At 39.9% G+C, this 17,507-nt stretch overlaps 1 pseudogene; it reads right to left on the bottom strand.

Moving 5' to 3' along the window:
• LOC120872500 overlaps positions 1-17,507 on the bottom strand; it is a 19,201-nt pseudogene that overhangs the window by 1,404 nt on the left and 290 nt on the right.

The raw sequence follows: 17,507 nt of genomic DNA, 5'->3' as shown, positions 1-17,507 counted from the left end.
TTCCCACATTCCTTACATTCAAAGGGTTTTTCACCAGTGTGAATTCTTTGATGTTCAGTAAGGTGTGAACCAGAAATATAGGATTTCCCACAGTCTTCACATTCATATGGTTTCTCACCAGTATGAGTCCTCTGATGTCGAATAAGCTGTGAGCCATAGTTAAAGGCTTTTCCACACTGCTTACATCCATGTGGCTTCTTACCTGTATGGATCCTCTGATGTTCAGTAAGTTGTGAGCCAAGGGTAAAGGACATCTCACAATCTTTACATTTATAAGGCTTTTCACCAGTATGAAATCTATAATGTGGAGAAAGCTGTGAACTATAACGAAAGGCTTTCCCACATTCATTACATACATAGGGTTTCTCACCAGTATGAATTCTCTGATGTCTGGTAAGGTGAAAGCGACGAATAAAGGACTTTCCACATTCATTACATATGTAGGGTTTCTCACCAGTGTGACATCTCTGATGTTGCAAAAGATATGAACTCTGTTTAAAGGCCATTCTACATTCTTTACACACATACGGCTTTTCACCAGTATGATTTCTCTGATGGTGAGTAAGCTTTGAACCATGAATAAAGAACTTCCCACATTCCTTACACTCATAGGGTTTCTTACCAGTGTGAATTCTCTCATGCTGAGTAAGTTCTGAGTCACAAATAAAAGTCTTTCCACATTCTTTACATTCAAAGGGTTTTTCACTAATGTGAATCTTTTGATGTTGAGTAAGGAGGGAGCCATGATTAACGGCTTTTCCACATTTCTTACACTGATAGGGTTTCTCACCAGCATGAACTCTTTGATGGTAAGTAAGTGTCGAGCCACAAAAGAAGGCCTTCCCACATTCATTACATTCATAGGGTCTTTCACTAGTGTGAATTCTTTGATGATAAATAAGTTGTGAGGCACGAATAAAGGCTTTTCCACACTCTTTACATTCATAAAGTTTCTCTCCAGTATGAATTCTTTGATGATAAATAAGTTGCGAAGCACAAATGAAGGCTTTTCCACATTCCTTATCATAGAGTTTCTTAGGAACATGAACTCTCTGATGGTAAGTAAGTTGTGAGTCCTTAATAAAGGCCATTCCACATGCTTTACATTCATAGAATTTTTCATCAGAATGATTTTTCTGATGCTCAGTTTGTTGAAAGCCAAGTATAAAATACTTTCTGCATGCTTTACATTCATCAAATTTTTCAGATGAATGAATTCTCTGTTGTAATGTAAGGGATATAGTCTGACTAAAATTAGGCATTTCTTCATAGATTACTAGTTGTCTAGAAACCTCTTTATTTCCTAGTTGGCTTTCAAACTGGTCTCTGCATTCCCTATCATTTTGAAAACTTTTGTACTCATACTTATGGCTTGTAAGTTGTTCTATTATTTCCCACTGAGATGCTTCTAGTTCATAAATTTCTCTTGTTGATGGTATCTTCTTGGTTTCACACCTGGATTCCCAGTCTATAAGATAACAAGTAAACAAATGTTATTTTCAGATTCTTGGAAAAATGAAATTTCTATGGTTATAAACAGCCAACTCAAACTCAGTATCATAAAATGTCAATGGAACCAATGGAACAGAAAAGAAAAACCCAGAAACAGACACAATTATAAGAGTAAATTTAGCCCACAATAAAGGTAGCAGCCAAAATCAGTTGGGAAGAGATGGACTCTTTCTTAATAAATGAAAGCAATAAACATAAGGATAAACACAGGCAACACTGATCTGAGAAAGATCCCCAGGGTTCTCCTTGTGCATGCTCAATCATTTCTGACTATTTACAGCCCCATAGACTGTAGCCCACCAAGCTTCTCTGTCCATGGAATTTTCCAGGCAAGAACACTGGAGTGGGCTGCCATTTCCTACTCCAAGGAATCTTCCCAACCCAGGCATTGAACCCTGTGTCTCTTGCACTGGCAGGCAGATTCCTGACCACTGTGCTACCTGGGAAGCCCAGGGTTCTTACTTGCTGCAAAGAATTAAACTTTCCTTCTCCCTTAAAATAAAAACAACAAAAAAGCCCACCACATAGCATAAGGATAAACATTAAAAAAAAAAAAAAAAAAAGTTGAAATTGCATCAGTACCTTAGACATTATGTAGGATATATTCCAAATGGAACAGATGTCCTTACAAAAATGAAAACATACAAATAACTAGAATAAAACTTAGGAGACTTTTCTATAACTGAGGAATGGGGAAATTTTTCCAAACCATCACTTGACAAAAAAAAAAAGATCACAGTAGAGTTAAAAAAAAAAAAAAGGCTAGCATGTCAAAAATACATTAAGAAAAGTAAAATGACAAGCTGGGAAAAAATAGAAAACTAAAGATATCTATACTTATTAAATCTATCTCAAAATTGTACTAGCAGGACTTCCTTGGCAGTTGAATGATTATGACTGCACTTTCACTTCAAGGGGCACAGGTTCAAATGCTTGTCAGGTGACCAAGATCCTGCATGCTGCATAGCAAGGCCAAAAAACAAAAAAATAATTAAAAAAAAAATTCTTAATTGTACTAACGAACTCTGATGCATAAAGTCTTTATTGAAGCATAATGTGTTACAGAAAAAGAATAAAATAGCCCAATTGTCCATCACTAGGTGGCTGGTTGGAAATAATTCATGGTATAGCCACATCATGGAATACTATAAAGCAGTTAAAAAGGAATATCTCTTCATATTAATATGGAGTGCCAACTGAAATACACTGTTAATTGTAAAAGAAATGTCAACAAAAGTATGTACAGTTATGCTCTTTGTTTTTTTTTTTTTAGCTATGGTCTTTTTATCTTAGGAAGGAAAGTGGAAGAAGTATAAATGTAAAATACATATTTGCTTATTTTTAAAAAGGGGGAGGAGTAAACCCCATAGTTACAGGGTGGGAAATGTGAAGAAGCCAGGGATAGAAGTCAGATTTCTTTGAATATAATCTGTTTTGGACATTTGACTTTGGTAGTACATAATTATATTGCATAATTGTAAAACAAAATTAAATTACAAGAAAGCATAGCTTAAAAATTCGAAACAGCAACAAAAAATAAAACCCATATTTACAATTGGTAGCATAACCATAGAAGGAAACTACTTCACATAACTTATTGAGATATACCCTATGAAGGGAATTGAAAACGGGCAAAACAATTATCTCAAATTGTTTTGAGCAATCATATTATTACTGGTAGTGTAGATCTTATTTTAGAGGCTTCCTGTATAATGTGGAATAGAGTAGGTAATCATATGATATTCTAATCCCACTATTCTTAGTGTCCATGATAACTGGGACTCTTGGCATGAAAGAAAATAGATGAAAGAAAATAGATGAAGATTTTAAAAAGGGTTAAATAAAAAGCCTATAATTTAGATTAGAATTGAATTGGTATGAACTCATGTTATAGTTTATCTTTTGTTTTTAAATTAAGACTTTATTTCTTAGAGTAGTTTTAGGCTTACAGAAAAACCGAACAAAGTCCGGAGAGTTCCCACATACCCCCTTTCTTTGCCCCTCCAGGTTCCCTTATAGTAATAACTTAATATTTTGTATTGGTTCAGTACATTAGTTAAAACTGAAGAATCTATATTGATACATTACTTTATTTCTGTTCTCCCTAACTCACCTTAGCCACACTTATCTGTTGATCCTCAAAAGTATCAAACTCATTCTTACCTCTGACTTCCTCTACTATTACTAGTCTCTCTGCCTTAAACAAGTCTTCTTGGGAATTTCATGGCAGTCCTTAGGACTCTGCACTTTCACTGCCAGGGGCCTGTGTTCAGACCCTGGGGAACCAAGATCCCACAAGTCTCAAGGTATGGCCAGAAAACAAACAAAACCCAGAAAACTAAACAAAATAAAAAACTGTTGTTATCCTAGAATTTGCATGGCTTACTTTACTCATCAGTTCAGTTCAGTTCAGTCGCTCAGTCGTGTCCGACTCTTTGCGACCCCATGAATCGCAGCACACCAGGCCTCCCTGTCCATCACCAACTCCAGGAGTTCACTCAGACTCAGGTCCATCGAGTCGGTGATGCCATCCAGCCATCTCATCCTCTGTCGTCCCCTTCTCCTCCTGCCCTCCATCCCTCCCAGCATCAGAGTCTTTTCCAGTGAGTCAACTCTTCACATGAAGTGGCCAAAGTACTGGAGTTTCAGCTTTAGCATCATTCCTTCCAAAGAAATCCCAGGGCTGATCTCCTTCAGAATGGACTGGTTGGATCTCCTTATAGTCTAAGGGACTCTCAAGAGTCTTCTCCAACACCACAGTTCAAAAGCATCCATTCTTCAGAGCTCAGCTTTCTTTACAATCCAACTCTCACATCCATACATGACCACTGGAAAAACCATAGCCTTGACTAGACGGACCTTTGTTGGCAAAGTAATGTCTCTGCTTTTCAATATGCTATCTAGGTTGGTCATAACTTTTCTTCTAAGGAGTAAGTGTCTTTTAATTTCATGGGTGCAGTCACCATCTGTAGTGATTTTGGAGCCCCCCAAAATAAAGTCTGACACTGTTTCCACTGTTTCCCCATCTATTTCCCATGAAGTGATGGGACCAGATGCCATGGTCTTCGTTTTCTGAGTGTACTTTACTCATATCTCCCCTCAAATGTGAGCATCTCAGAGTCATCCTTAACCACTCTCTCTAAAAGAACACCCACACCATTACTTTGTGATTTTCTCTGCTTTTTGTTTTGCTTCATTAAAATCATCATTCTTTGTATGTTTTTATTTGCTACTATTATATTTCTTCTGTTATATCAATGGGGATAGAGAATTTTTCTTGTTTACTGCTATATTCTCAATACTTAGAATACAGAGGGTATTTTAAAATATTTGCTGGATAGACTCTCATACAGGTGTCACTGGATCAGAAATATAAAACAGTAAAATGAATACCATTGGAAAAGGAAGGCAATCTCCTGTTTGAAAATACAGGAGAAAATGAAAGAAAATCAGGAAAGTGGTAAATGGAACAAAACTGGAAAGGGGGCATGTGGGAACTCTCTGGGCTTTATTCAGTTTTTCTGTACGCCTAAAATTACCTTAGGGTATTCCTTAGGTAAACAGTTTTGTCCTCCAGGGCTCAGGATTTTTACTTTACAGGTCTAGGAGGAAAAGGTATTAGTTGGGTCTTTGAGAACTTCCAAGCTAATAACTCGAAGATGTGGCCAATTAAGCAACTGGCCAAAAAAAGTTAAAATTAAGCAATTTTAACAATGGCCTCCCTTTGCCTGATCATCAACTACTCACCTGGGCTCAGATCTCTTGTCACATCCTGTACAACCTTCCAAGGTTCTTTCCCTTGCTCCAATAAGGAGAGCACATCTAGCTTAGAAATGGAAACTCCTGTTTATAAGTGGAAATGGATATGGTTACACTCTGCTTAAAATGGAGCACGTTGTTCAGCAAGTAACAAGGTCAATTGTAGAAAGATTAAGATGAAGGATCTATGAAGAATACAGAAGATACAGATGCCCAATGGAGCTGTCCATTTCTAAGTCTATAAAGCACAAAAAATGTATTTGGGACTAGAGGTCTGAAATTCAGCTAGGCACTTGGAAACTTTTCTAAATTTCACAAAGACAGGTTGAATTATTAGGAGCAGACAAGCTTACCCACTGAGACCAGGTTGCTGTAGTTCTCCAGCATCACATCTCTGTAGAGATCCTTCTGTTCCAAGTCCAGGTATGCCCATTCCTCCTGTGAGAAGTCTATGGCCACATCCTTGAACAATACTAACCTCTGAGATGACAAACCCAGTGTTAATGGTAAAACAAAAAAAAAATATTTTCTAGAAGTAATGAGAGAAGAAAAGTGTTACATAAAGTGGCCAAAAGAGAAAAAAGTTTGCAATAAGGTTAAGTAATGGAAAGGAAATTATGTGATAAATGTAGAGCACCTACATAGTTTCTGAACATTCCTATTACTCTGTTATAGCTTCTCATGAACAGTTATAGGAACGAACAAAAGCCAGGTGAGTAGAGTTCTCTGATTAAATGAAATACTCTGTGCAAGCCCATGCATGAGTGCTCAGTCGCTTCAGTCATATCTGATTCACTACAACCCTATGTACTGTAGCCCACTGGGCTCCTCTGTCCATGGGATTCTCCAGGCAAGAATACTGGAGTGGGTTGCCATGCTCTCCTCTGGGGGTTTTCCCAACCCAGGGCTCAAACCCGCATCTCTTACATCTCCTGCATTTGTTAGGTGGGTTCTTTACCACAAGCACTACCTGAAAAGCCTGTGTAAGCATGTAACACATGCAAATTCCCAAATAGGTTGCAACTTCCTTCCTCCCCTCTTCCTTTTAATGAACTGAAAATAAGTAAGAGAAAGGATGGAAGGGAGGGAAGAAGGAGAGGATGGAAGAAAGAAGGAAGGGAGAAAAAAGAAAAACAAACCTGATGGGCCCATCCAAATATCTTTTAAAATATTTATCTTAGAAAATAAGATTTTTATATAATTTAAGTTTATTTCCAACTTAAGTCTCAGAATAACTTAGCAATAATTTTCTCCCTTGTCCTGGCAAATCCTTTCATAGTCATCATTTTTACAAGGTATATGATATAATATATCATATTATGATTGTAATCATTTTCTTTCCTTTTTAAAAAACATTTTATTTATTTTTGGCTACACTGGACTTTTGTTGCTGCACTCGGGCTTTCTCTAGTTGTGGAGAATGGGAGCTACTCTCCCTTGTGGTATGTGGACTTCTCATTGTTGGTGGCTTCTCTTGTTGTGGAGTACAGGCTCTAGTCAGGTGGGCTTCAGTAGTTCCCAAACATGGGCTCAGTAGTTGCAGTTCACGGGTTCCAGAGCTCAGGCTCAGAAGTTGTGGTGCATGGGCTTAATTGCCCCGTGGTATGTGGGATCTTCCCAGACCAGGGCTTGAACCAGTGTTCCCTGTATTGCAAGGTGGCTTCCCAACCACTGGACCACAGACGCCCTGTAATCATTTTCTTTTCCTTCCTTTCCCTCCTCCCACCCCATGCAATGTACAGCTAATGGGATCTTAGTGCCCTACCAGAGACTGAACCCCAGCCCTCAGCAGTGAAAGTGCAGAGTTCTAACCACTGGACCACCATGGAATTCCCTGCAATCATTTTCTTATTTTTTGGTATTTAGTTTGTATTCCTTCTCTAATGTCAGTTCCGTTTCTAAAATTCTCAAATACCTAATTCTCTGGCTCTGTTACCAGTCATCATTGCTCACTGTACACACCGCTTATTCTGAGCAACAGAAAGCCAATGAAAGATGACCTAAAGTCACATAGACATGGTCCTTGACTTACACATGTTATTCAGATTCAAAACGGACCTTGTCACTGGTATTCACCTCTGAGATATTCACCGACATTATACTCTTTGTTCTCAGTCCTGCATTTGATCACATTTCAATCTTAAAAGCCTCACAGACCAAAGATCTCACCACATTCTGAGATAAACAGCAATTTCTATCCTAATCATCCAGAAAATAGAGTCAATGACAAAGACTGAATTTTGCATATGTAGTCCCATCTCATCAAACCACAATGACAGGAGAGGTTCTACTCTTAATACGTTTCCTGATTTGCAGAATGGATCCCAAATATGGCTAGAGAAGAGAGGGCTGGGGCTTAGTAAGGCAGAAAATCTGGAGGTTAGAATATTGAGCATTCATATCCTAGAAAATAAGACTATTTGATGAAGGGAAGAAAAAACATCAACTCACATGGGGCATGGCTTAGAATGGCAAATTATTAGTCCTCCTCTGGCTTCTTCTTGTGGAAAAGTGCAGAGTCCTGAGAAGAGAGAGTCAGGAAGTAAAAGGAACCATGAGAACAGGCTTGCTTCTAAATGACTAAGTTCAGATAAATATTTCCTTCCCTTTTCATGGCACCTGGTCCCTTTCATGCCCCAATACACATACTGAGATTTGCAGAAATCTAAAAAATCAAATGCCTTCCTCAATACCAAAAAACACAGATATAGAATTAATTTATGCTAAAGCAGTACCCAATTCCTATGATGTTCTTAGGGTTCTCTGACCTGTCCTGAGTGGTTCACTTTTTCAGACAAGGGGACCCTGATCCAAAATGTACCCAAGTCATGCCTGCTTCAAGGATACTGATGGGGCCCTCAGGCCTAGAAGTGCACTATATCCATGTAGGCCAAATCCTGGAACAAACACTTCATACAACTAAGATCTGTGTTTTTTCCCCATTTCCAACACACTACATACCAGAGTGTGCCTCCCTGACTTGTTCTCATGTTCCAGGTGAAAGAAGTATTTTGAGTTCAAAGTTTCATTCAGGCCACATGAAGTCACACTAGACTCATCCACTAACCAAGGAACAAACCCAAAACATCCTTTTCTTTTTTATGTTAATTGGAGGATAATTGCTTTACAGTGTTGTGTTGGTTTCTGCCGTACAACAATGTGAGTCAACCATAAGTGTACATATATCCCCTCCATCTTGACCTTTATTTTTAATTGTATTTATTTATTTTGGTCATGCAGCTTGTAGGATCTTAGGTCCCCAACCAGGGACTGAAACCTGGGCCCTCCGGCGTGGAAGTGGGGAACATTCTTTAACAGAAAACTGCCTGGGGACTTCCCTAGTGATGCAGTGGTTAAGACTTTGTGTTTCCACCATAGGAGGAACAGATTCAATCCCTGGTGGGGGAGCCAAGATCAGGCATGCCGCATGACTCAGCCAAAGGAAGAAAAACTGGATATTTGTCTTTTTATTGTTGAGTTGTAATAATTCCTCACACACTCTAAAAAATCTAATTCCTTCTTGAACATGTAATTTTCAAATTTTGGATCCTACTTTGTAGGCTATACACCTGGAGCTTCCCACGTGGCACTAATAGTAAAGAACCTGCCTGCCAATGCAGGAGACATAAGAGACGTGGGTTGGATCCCTGGGTCAGGAATATCTCCTGGAGAAGGGAATAGCAACCCACTCTAGTATTCTTGCATGGAGAATCCCATGAACAGAGCAGCCTGGCAGGGTTGCAAAGAGTTGGATACAACTGTAGTGACCTAGTGTTCATGCATTGTGGGCTATATTTTCACTTTCTTTCCTTTGAAGCTGGTAAGTTTTTAATTTTGAGGAAGTCCAATTTATGTATTTTTTTCCCCTTTGGCTACTTATACTCTTACATTTAGGTTGATGGTGCATTTTTGTGTGTGGCATGAGGTACCATGAGCCTGTGATAAATATTTCACAAGTGCTATCTGGACTCAACACTGATGTTATGGCTAAAAACTCTCAATTCCTCTTCACAGGTAAGTTGGCTAAACACCCTCCTTATATACTTCTCTTATCAAAGTCTAACACAATATAGCTTTGCTGGGCTACCCATGGATACCTCAGTAGCCTTGCCATTGTTAATTTTCACTACATCCACCTTCTTCCCCAGGCACAGGTATGACATTATATGGATGACCTCCTCCTCCATAAATGGAGATTCATTTAACATGCTCATTAAGGACGAAAAAATACTCACAAAAGAGCTTACAAAGAGTCACAGGCCATTGCCTCATATGTAATGTAAAGCCCCTACACTGTGATGAAATCCCTGAAAAGTATTGGTAAAACTGGACAGCTCTATCCCAGACACTGTCCATCAACTGCTGTGAAATCTCTCAGGGACCATAAAGTCAAGTCTTATTCAGGTCTGGAAGCAACATATCTCCTTACTGACAAATTTTAATCTCACTGATACTGTTACTTACAAACCATCCCACTGTGAAAAGGAACTCATCCAACAAAAGGCTCCACAACCTCTTCAAATTAAAATCAGCAGTCACCTCCTGTTAGTGGCCTCAGAGACTGCCTCTTTGTAGAGGCCACAGCAACCTCTCATGCGTCGGGACCAACTATGGCGTCCACCTACAGGCTAATGATGCAAGAAACTGCCCCCTTTGGCCCTATGCTGTACATCATTAGTGACAACTGCTGGCTAGATGCTAAGATCTCTTGGAAATAAAGGCTTTCAAAGACCCTAAGCCTGGGAATCTCTGAACCAAGATGCCTATTATGCCTTGGATCATGGAATCAGCACTCTCACAAGCTAAGCGCAAGTACTGAGGCCTCCTTGATACATCCTGTAGGTGTAGCCAAATTCTAGCCCTCTAGAATATTCCATCTACAGGAGGGACTGGTCTTCCCTATCCCTAGTCCCTTGCTGGATGTCATGGTGCTAGAGGAAGACACCCCTCCCCCAGAGATCTTGACTAGGAATCCGCCTGGGATTAACTGAGTAGACAACAATGGCAGTTCACAGACTTTCTGGACAGCACCACCACTATCACGAGTGATGGAAGTCAGTGGAATGTTGCTGCTTTCCATCCCTTAACTAGCATGTTCCCCATAAAGGACAGGACCCAAGGGGCAGAACAAGTGGTCAAACTTTAGGAAGTCATCTTTGCACAAATGTCCTGACCAACAAATGGTTCTATCTGCATATTTTTACAAACTCTTGGGCCACTGCTTAAGAGTTTCCCCTTTAAGTGTAAAGAAATCTGGGAATCTCTTATCTTACAGATACTGAAACATAAATCAAAGTCACACAGCTCTGCATATACAAGGCCCTTCCAGGACAATCCTGATTCCCTTCTGAGTTCCAGACATTACTGACAGTCACCAAGGCACACATTTAACTTCTCGTAATACACTATGCTGGACCCCTGGGAAAGGTGTTCAATGGAACTTTCATTTCCCAATAGGTCCCAGGCAGCGGGTTTACTTAAGAGACATAATGGTCTCTTTCAACAGCTCCCTTTTAAATGGCAGTGTATAAAAGGACCCCCTGTTGGCGACGGAATGAAACACCAACATTGCAGAGTGGTTTGAATCTTTATATTTTAACACTTGCTTCTTACAGCTGCTTTATTTTATATCCCTTGCACAACAACCTACAGGGCAAGTTGCCAAGCACTATGATTCAGAGACTATACAGTGTGCAGGCGCAGGGCGAGATAACCTTTACCTTGCTTACTTATTTACTGCAGCTAAGACTTTGTTTTGGGGAACTTCCTTATCAACTTAGAATCCGTTTTGTCCCTGGGTCTGTTCCTTTTGAGGAATCAGAAAAACATCCTTGTGTGCAAGAAATGTTCTTTTCCCACGGGAACAAACAGAGGATTCTTAGCTGAACATCTCGTTTGCAAGAATGTTCAGCCCTGGTTGAGAGTCTCGTTTGCAAGCACTTCTCAACCTTCCTTATAGCTTGTTCCCTACACCCCCTACATGTGTCTCTCTCCCAAGCCTTAATCTCTCCTAATTTAAGGCCCATTGGGTGGCTCACATCTCAAAGAAACTTTAGGGAACTTCCTTATCACTATTTTCTGTCTGGAGCCACGTTAGGCATTACTGACAAAATGGAGGCACGGCCCCAACCCCCTCTCCTCATCTCTCAGGCATGGCCCCAGGATGAAGGAGTTAGGCCTTGTGATTCTGACTTGTTCTTTCCTTTCTTCAGTTGAGTTGGCTGGAAAGAATGTTAAGGCGCTTGAGAGAAGCATGAGAAAGCACAAAGCCTTCTACAGTTGTGCCCAGAAAATAATCTATAAAATAACCATTGACATTTGTTCAAGGATCTTTACAAAGAATGTTCCAGGATGCGCACAGCTTGAGGCCAGGGGAAGGATTATTATCTGAGACCTGTTTGTGAGGGGAATGTTTATGGCAAAAGAAGTTTGCTGAGTTTAGGGTTTAGGAATAATTAAGAATAGCTAGAAGCCTTTTTAGGAGATAGTGATCTTAAGATGCTAGGGGCAAACAGGATTTAGAAAGATAAATAAACTGAGGAATGTGACATGAGTTACAATGTTATCACAAGTTAAGTATAGGACACATAAGAGAAAGTAGATAATATAGTAAAGCCAATTCTGAATCGCTGAAGCAGGAACTCTGTAGGACAACAATGATTTCTGGAGACAATAAATCTGGGTGGGGAAAACTAAAAATGTCAAACCTCTGACCTAATGCTTTTGTCAAAGTATAAAAGAAAACCTGAAGCTTGAAATAAACATGTAGTTCCGTACTATGAAGCAGAGGCTACATCATCGTCTGCCGACACCGCTCACCCCTTCAGGCTGATTCCCTGGCTGCTGGAGCTGAACTGGCAATTTTCTATATTTAGAAGGGATTATGTCTCACCCTACACACATGAAGACATCACATATGAACTCTTTTAATAATAAAGTCTCCCTCTATCTTTATGGATTTTTCAATACTGCTGTCATTTCATCAGGGCTGGAAGTCAGATAGAGGGCACATACTCTCTTCAGACTCGTTAACTGTCCCATGGGAGAAGCATCTGTCCACCTAGTATGTGATCCATTTGAGCCTAACTTTCCCTCCCCAGGAAACCTTCCCCAATATTTGGATTATAAAGGTTTGGAAACAAATCTGAGCTCTCTTTCTGATCCATGCCAGCAAATTCAAATTAGTGCTCCTAGGTTAAGCCTCTTAATCTACAGGAAATACAGAAAAACATGTTAATGATACAGTGGGAAACTATATGGAACAAATTACCCAGTTTCTTACAAATACATTGCAAGTAGAGAGAGACAAAGAAGGAGAATAAGAAATCATGGTTTCTAAAAAAGACTTTACTAGGAGAGTTATAAATGAATCACAAAACATGGGTCTTATCTGAATCCAGATTCAAAGAAACCTCAAAATTTTTTTAAGTTATTTGCACCGTTCAGTTCAGTTCAGTTGCTCAGTCATGTCCAACTCTTTGCGACCCCATGGACTGCAGCATGCCAGGCCTCCCTGTACATCACCAACTCCCAGAGTCCACCCAAATCCCTGTCCATTGAGTCAGTGATGCCATCCAAGCATCTCATCCTCTGTCGTCCCCTTCTCCTGCCCTTAATCTTTCCCAGCATCAGGGTCTTTGCAAATGAGTCAGCTCTTCATATCAGGTAGCCAAAGTATTGGAGTTTCAACTTCAACATCAGTCCTTCCAATGAATATTCAGGACTGATTTTCTTTAGGATGGACTGGTTGGATCTCCTTGCAGTCTAAGAGAATCTCAAGAGTCTTCTCCAACACCACAGTTCAAAAGCATCCATTCTTTGGCACTCAGCTTTCTTTATAGTCCAACTCTCACATCCATACATGACTACTGGAAAAACCACTGCCTTGACTAGACAGATCTTTGTTGACAAAGATCTGTCTCTGCTTTTTTATATACTATCTAGGTTGGTCATAACTTTCCTTCCAAGAAGTAAGCGTCTTTTAATTTCATGGCTGCAGTCACCATCTGCAGTGATTTTGGAGGCCCCCAAAATAAAGTCTGATGCTGTTTCCACTGTTTCCCTATCTATTTGCCATGAAGTGATGGGACTGGATGCCATGATCTTCGTTTTCTGAATGTTGAGCTTTAAATCAACTTTCTCACTCTCCTCTTTCCCTTTCATCAAGAGGCTTTTTAGTTCCTCTTCCCTTTCTGTCATAAGGGTGGTGTTATCTGCATATCTGAGGTTGTTGCTATTTCTCCTGGCAATCTTGATTCCAACCTGTGCTTCATCCAGCCCCGGCATTTTGCATGATGTACTCTGCATGTAAGTTAAATAAACAGGGTGACAACATACAGCCTTGGCGTACTCCTTTTCCTATTTGGAACCAGTCTGTTGTTCCATGTGCATTTCTAACTGTTGCTTCCTGACCCGCATACAGATTTCTCATGGGACAGGTCAGGGGGGTCTGGTATTCCCATCTTTTTCAGAATTCTCCACAGTTTATTGTGAGCCGCACAGGCAAAGGCTTTGGCATAGTCAATAAAGCAGAAATAGATGTTTTTCTGGAACTCTCTTGCTTTTTCAATGGTCCAGTGGATGTTGGCAATTTCGTCTCTGGTTCCTCTGCCTTTTCTAAAACCAGTTTGAATATCTGGAAGTTCACGGTTCATGTATTGTTGAAGCCTGGCTGGGAGAATTTTGAGCTTTACTTTATTAGCATGTGAGATGAGTGCAATAGTGTGGAAGTTTGAGCATTCTTTGGCATTTCCTTTCTTTGGGATTGGAATGAAAACTGACCTTTTCCAGTCCTGTGGCCACTGCTGAGTTTTCCAAATTTGCTGGCATATTGAATGCAGCACTTTCATATTTGCCCTGAGAGGAAGTCTAAGTACTGAGAGGGTAAAAGGCAGGAAGCCCAGGGGTCTCCAAATGGAGGAAATAGCCTGCAAGTGTCAGACATTTTTCTCTCTCTTAAGCTGCAGGAGGAAATAAACTAGTGATATTTTTTCCTTCTCTATACAAATTTAAAAGGAGGTTTCTCTTAAAATTCTGTGTTGCCATAGTGACACCTGGTTTCACCTGAAGTTAACCAATGCCTTTTTCTTATGGAAATGTTTGTCTTAAGCTATGCTAATGTACTATACATTTACCCCAAACTCTGTCTTCAATTTGGTTCCGCCTTTTGGCTCAGAACCTACTTGACAAACCAGTATGTTATACTCCGATATTGTTCCTCTAATCTATGTAAATGAAACTATTTGTATGGTGATCTGCCCTTCTTCAAGATTCAAGTTAATCATTTTATGGCCCAAGATAAACCACTTGGTGCCAAGATTATCCCAAAATGCATCTTATGGGTGAGGGGCCTGGTGTCATTTTGAGTTTTGAGACATTCCTTTCTTTCATTAACAGACTGCTGGTGACTATATAACATCCAGCTGAAGACTAGCAGGGGGGTACTCTTTCTGCCCCCTTCTGATGCCTATGTCAGAAGCTTTCTCTATCTCCTTAATACTTTAATAAAACTTTATTACACAAAAGCTCTGAGCGATCAAGCCTCGTCTCTGGCCCCAGATTGAATTCTCCTCCGGGGGCCAAGAATCCCAGCGTCATGATTCAACAACCTTTCAGTACTAACTGGACATCTGATTATTAAACAAGTATTGTTTACTTTAAGGGAAAATAATGGTATTGTGATTAAATTTTAAAAAAGACTCATCATTCTCATATACACTGAAATGTTTATGCCTGAAATCATACATATTTGAAAAATGAAGGCATTTGCTTCAGAATAACAGTGGGGTGGGTAGCCTGTGTGCATGCTAAAAGGCTTTAGTCGGGTCCAACTCTTTGTGACCCTATGGACTGTAGCCCACCAGGCTCCCCATCCAAGGGATTCTCCAGGCCAGAATCCTAGAGTGGGTCCCTCCTCCAGGGATCTTTCTGACCCAGAGATCGAACCCTTGTCTCTACCATCTCCTGCACTGGCAGGTAGGTTCTTTACCATGGATGCCCCTGGGGTGGACAGAGGTATAAATTAAACAAGACTGGCTATGGGTCAATCATTACTGGAGATGAGCAAAGGATGGTACATAGAGGTTCATTCATATTTTGTCTATTTTTGTATAGTTTGAATTTTTCAAAATAAAAAGTTCAAGAAAAGGCTGATCATGGATCAGTGAATTGATTTTATCACACACACACAAATAAGGAAACAACCCCATGGTTTGAAAAGCTCTACAATAGCACATTAATAACTTTCTTAAGTTTTCTAACAACCAGAAAAGTACCTTGAATAAAACATAACATCAGAAAAAATTAATTAGTAAAGTGATGACACAGCCTCTCTGAGGGAAAATATAGCAAGAACTTTTAAAATTTAAAGTTCACACATACGTAGGCCCAGAAAGTAGCATTCATCCTACCAACAAACTTATCAAATGAGCATTTACACAAGGATATTTATCCCATCACTGTTTACAATAGCAAAAGACTGACAAACACTTGAAAGTTAATCAGGGTCAGTTTTTTAAATTATAGAAGTATGAAATACAGTTCAGCTATAAAAAGAGAGTAACCCTTAATATACTAATGTATGTAGAGGATCCCCCTGAAAGTACTCAAGAAACTGGTCACACTGTTTGCCTTTGAAGTGGAAAAACTACGTCACAAAAGGCACAGCTGGGAGAGAGAATTCGCTGAACACTCTTTTGAACATTTTAAATACTTAACATCTCTTAACAAACCTAAGAAAATACTAAAAGAAAGGCTTCAAGTTTCACTCTGTGGGATTTATTGTATTTCTTCAAAATTCATAGTAAAGGACTAAGCATACAGGTGGTATTAAAATATTTGGCACATGAATATGGGTACCTCAGGTTAAAAGGAGAGATACGGAGTGGAACAGCTTCTTTGGGTCCATTCCTCTAGCCTTCCCCCAAACCTGATTACTCTTTGGAATAGTAAGGCCCAAGAACCAGATCACTGAAAGGATCCTTGCTGTGGATTTTCAAGATATAGAAAGATAAAGCCTGAAAATCCAGAAAGCAATACAGATACAAAAAAGACAAAAACAACTTACCTTAGATAAAATGCTTGATTCTCTAACAGCTGCTCTTCCCTTGGTCTCTGGTCACCTGTGTAAGAAAAGTTGGTAAGAATTAAAAAAATCTTCAGACACCAAGCCTGTCTTTCAGGCAAGACTGATTTGTTAGAAACAACATCTTCTACTCCCCTTGCCTCACCCCCATGCTCCTGTTTTGCTCAAAGTTTTCATTTCCATTTCAGGGTCCAAGGATTTGTTAACAAAAGAAACCACTCAAACAATTTCAATATTTAATAGAGAATTATCTAACTTACTTTCAATACACAATCCTTAAAAGAAAAAGAAAAAAAAAACAGAAACAGTAAAACTGTAACAGCATATACATCATCTACTTGGAGTCCACTAGCATCCAGAACCAAATATCACAGGGAAATCCCCTCTAACAGCAATCTGGAGTCACAATTTCGAAACAGTCCCCGGCGGTGCGTTCAACCCACGGGTGAGAATTCAAAACTGCAGTTCCTGCTTATAATTTCCGCGGAAAACTGATACCATCATCAGTTTGCTAGCAAGTTGCAGCTCTGAAACTCAATCTTTTTTACAATGCTGTTTATTTATCTAGCGAGTCAAAGGATTTCGTTAACCCGGGGTTAACGAATCTCAGATCTCCTCGAAGGGCTCAAAAATCCCAAGACCCGCTCCCTATCTTATCTATGTGCCCCTCGGCTTCTTTGGAACAACCGGCGCACTGTGGAACAGGCATGTAGTAAGGGCAGTGTGCTGGCAGGTCAGAAGCACTACTTTCTTGTTTCTGAGGTTTGAACAAGACTACTTACATTTAATTTCCCTAACAGCACCCTCATTCCTGAATTTAGAAAGACGCTCAGCAGAAAGTTGGTGAGTGACTTGAGCAATGACGCCCTCCCTTTCCGGGAACCAGGGTGGAAGTGGAGAATCCCCACAGGTTCACCCGGTGGATTACTGAGGGGCGAGATTGAAATCTTAATACCTCCGTTTCTGTTTCTGGCTCTAAAATTCTTATTCTGCGATCAGGTGTCTGACTTAAAGACAAGTTCTTTACCTGGTCATTCGCGCAACGTCACACAACCGTACTGATGGCTGAAGACACAATTACCACTCTCGCAAGTGTTCACATACAAAATCATGCAGTCTCATAGGCACATCACGTTACACACACACACACACA

Source organism: Oryx dammah, unplaced genomic scaffold (genome assembly GCF_014754425.2).
Source record: "Oryx dammah isolate SB20612 unplaced genomic scaffold, SCBI_Odam_1.1 HiC_scaffold_13, whole genome shotgun sequence".
Classification (NCBI taxonomy): domain Eukaryota; kingdom Metazoa; phylum Chordata; class Mammalia; order Artiodactyla; family Bovidae; genus Oryx; species Oryx dammah.
This window is presented reverse-complemented; position numbering and strand designations above follow the sequence as displayed.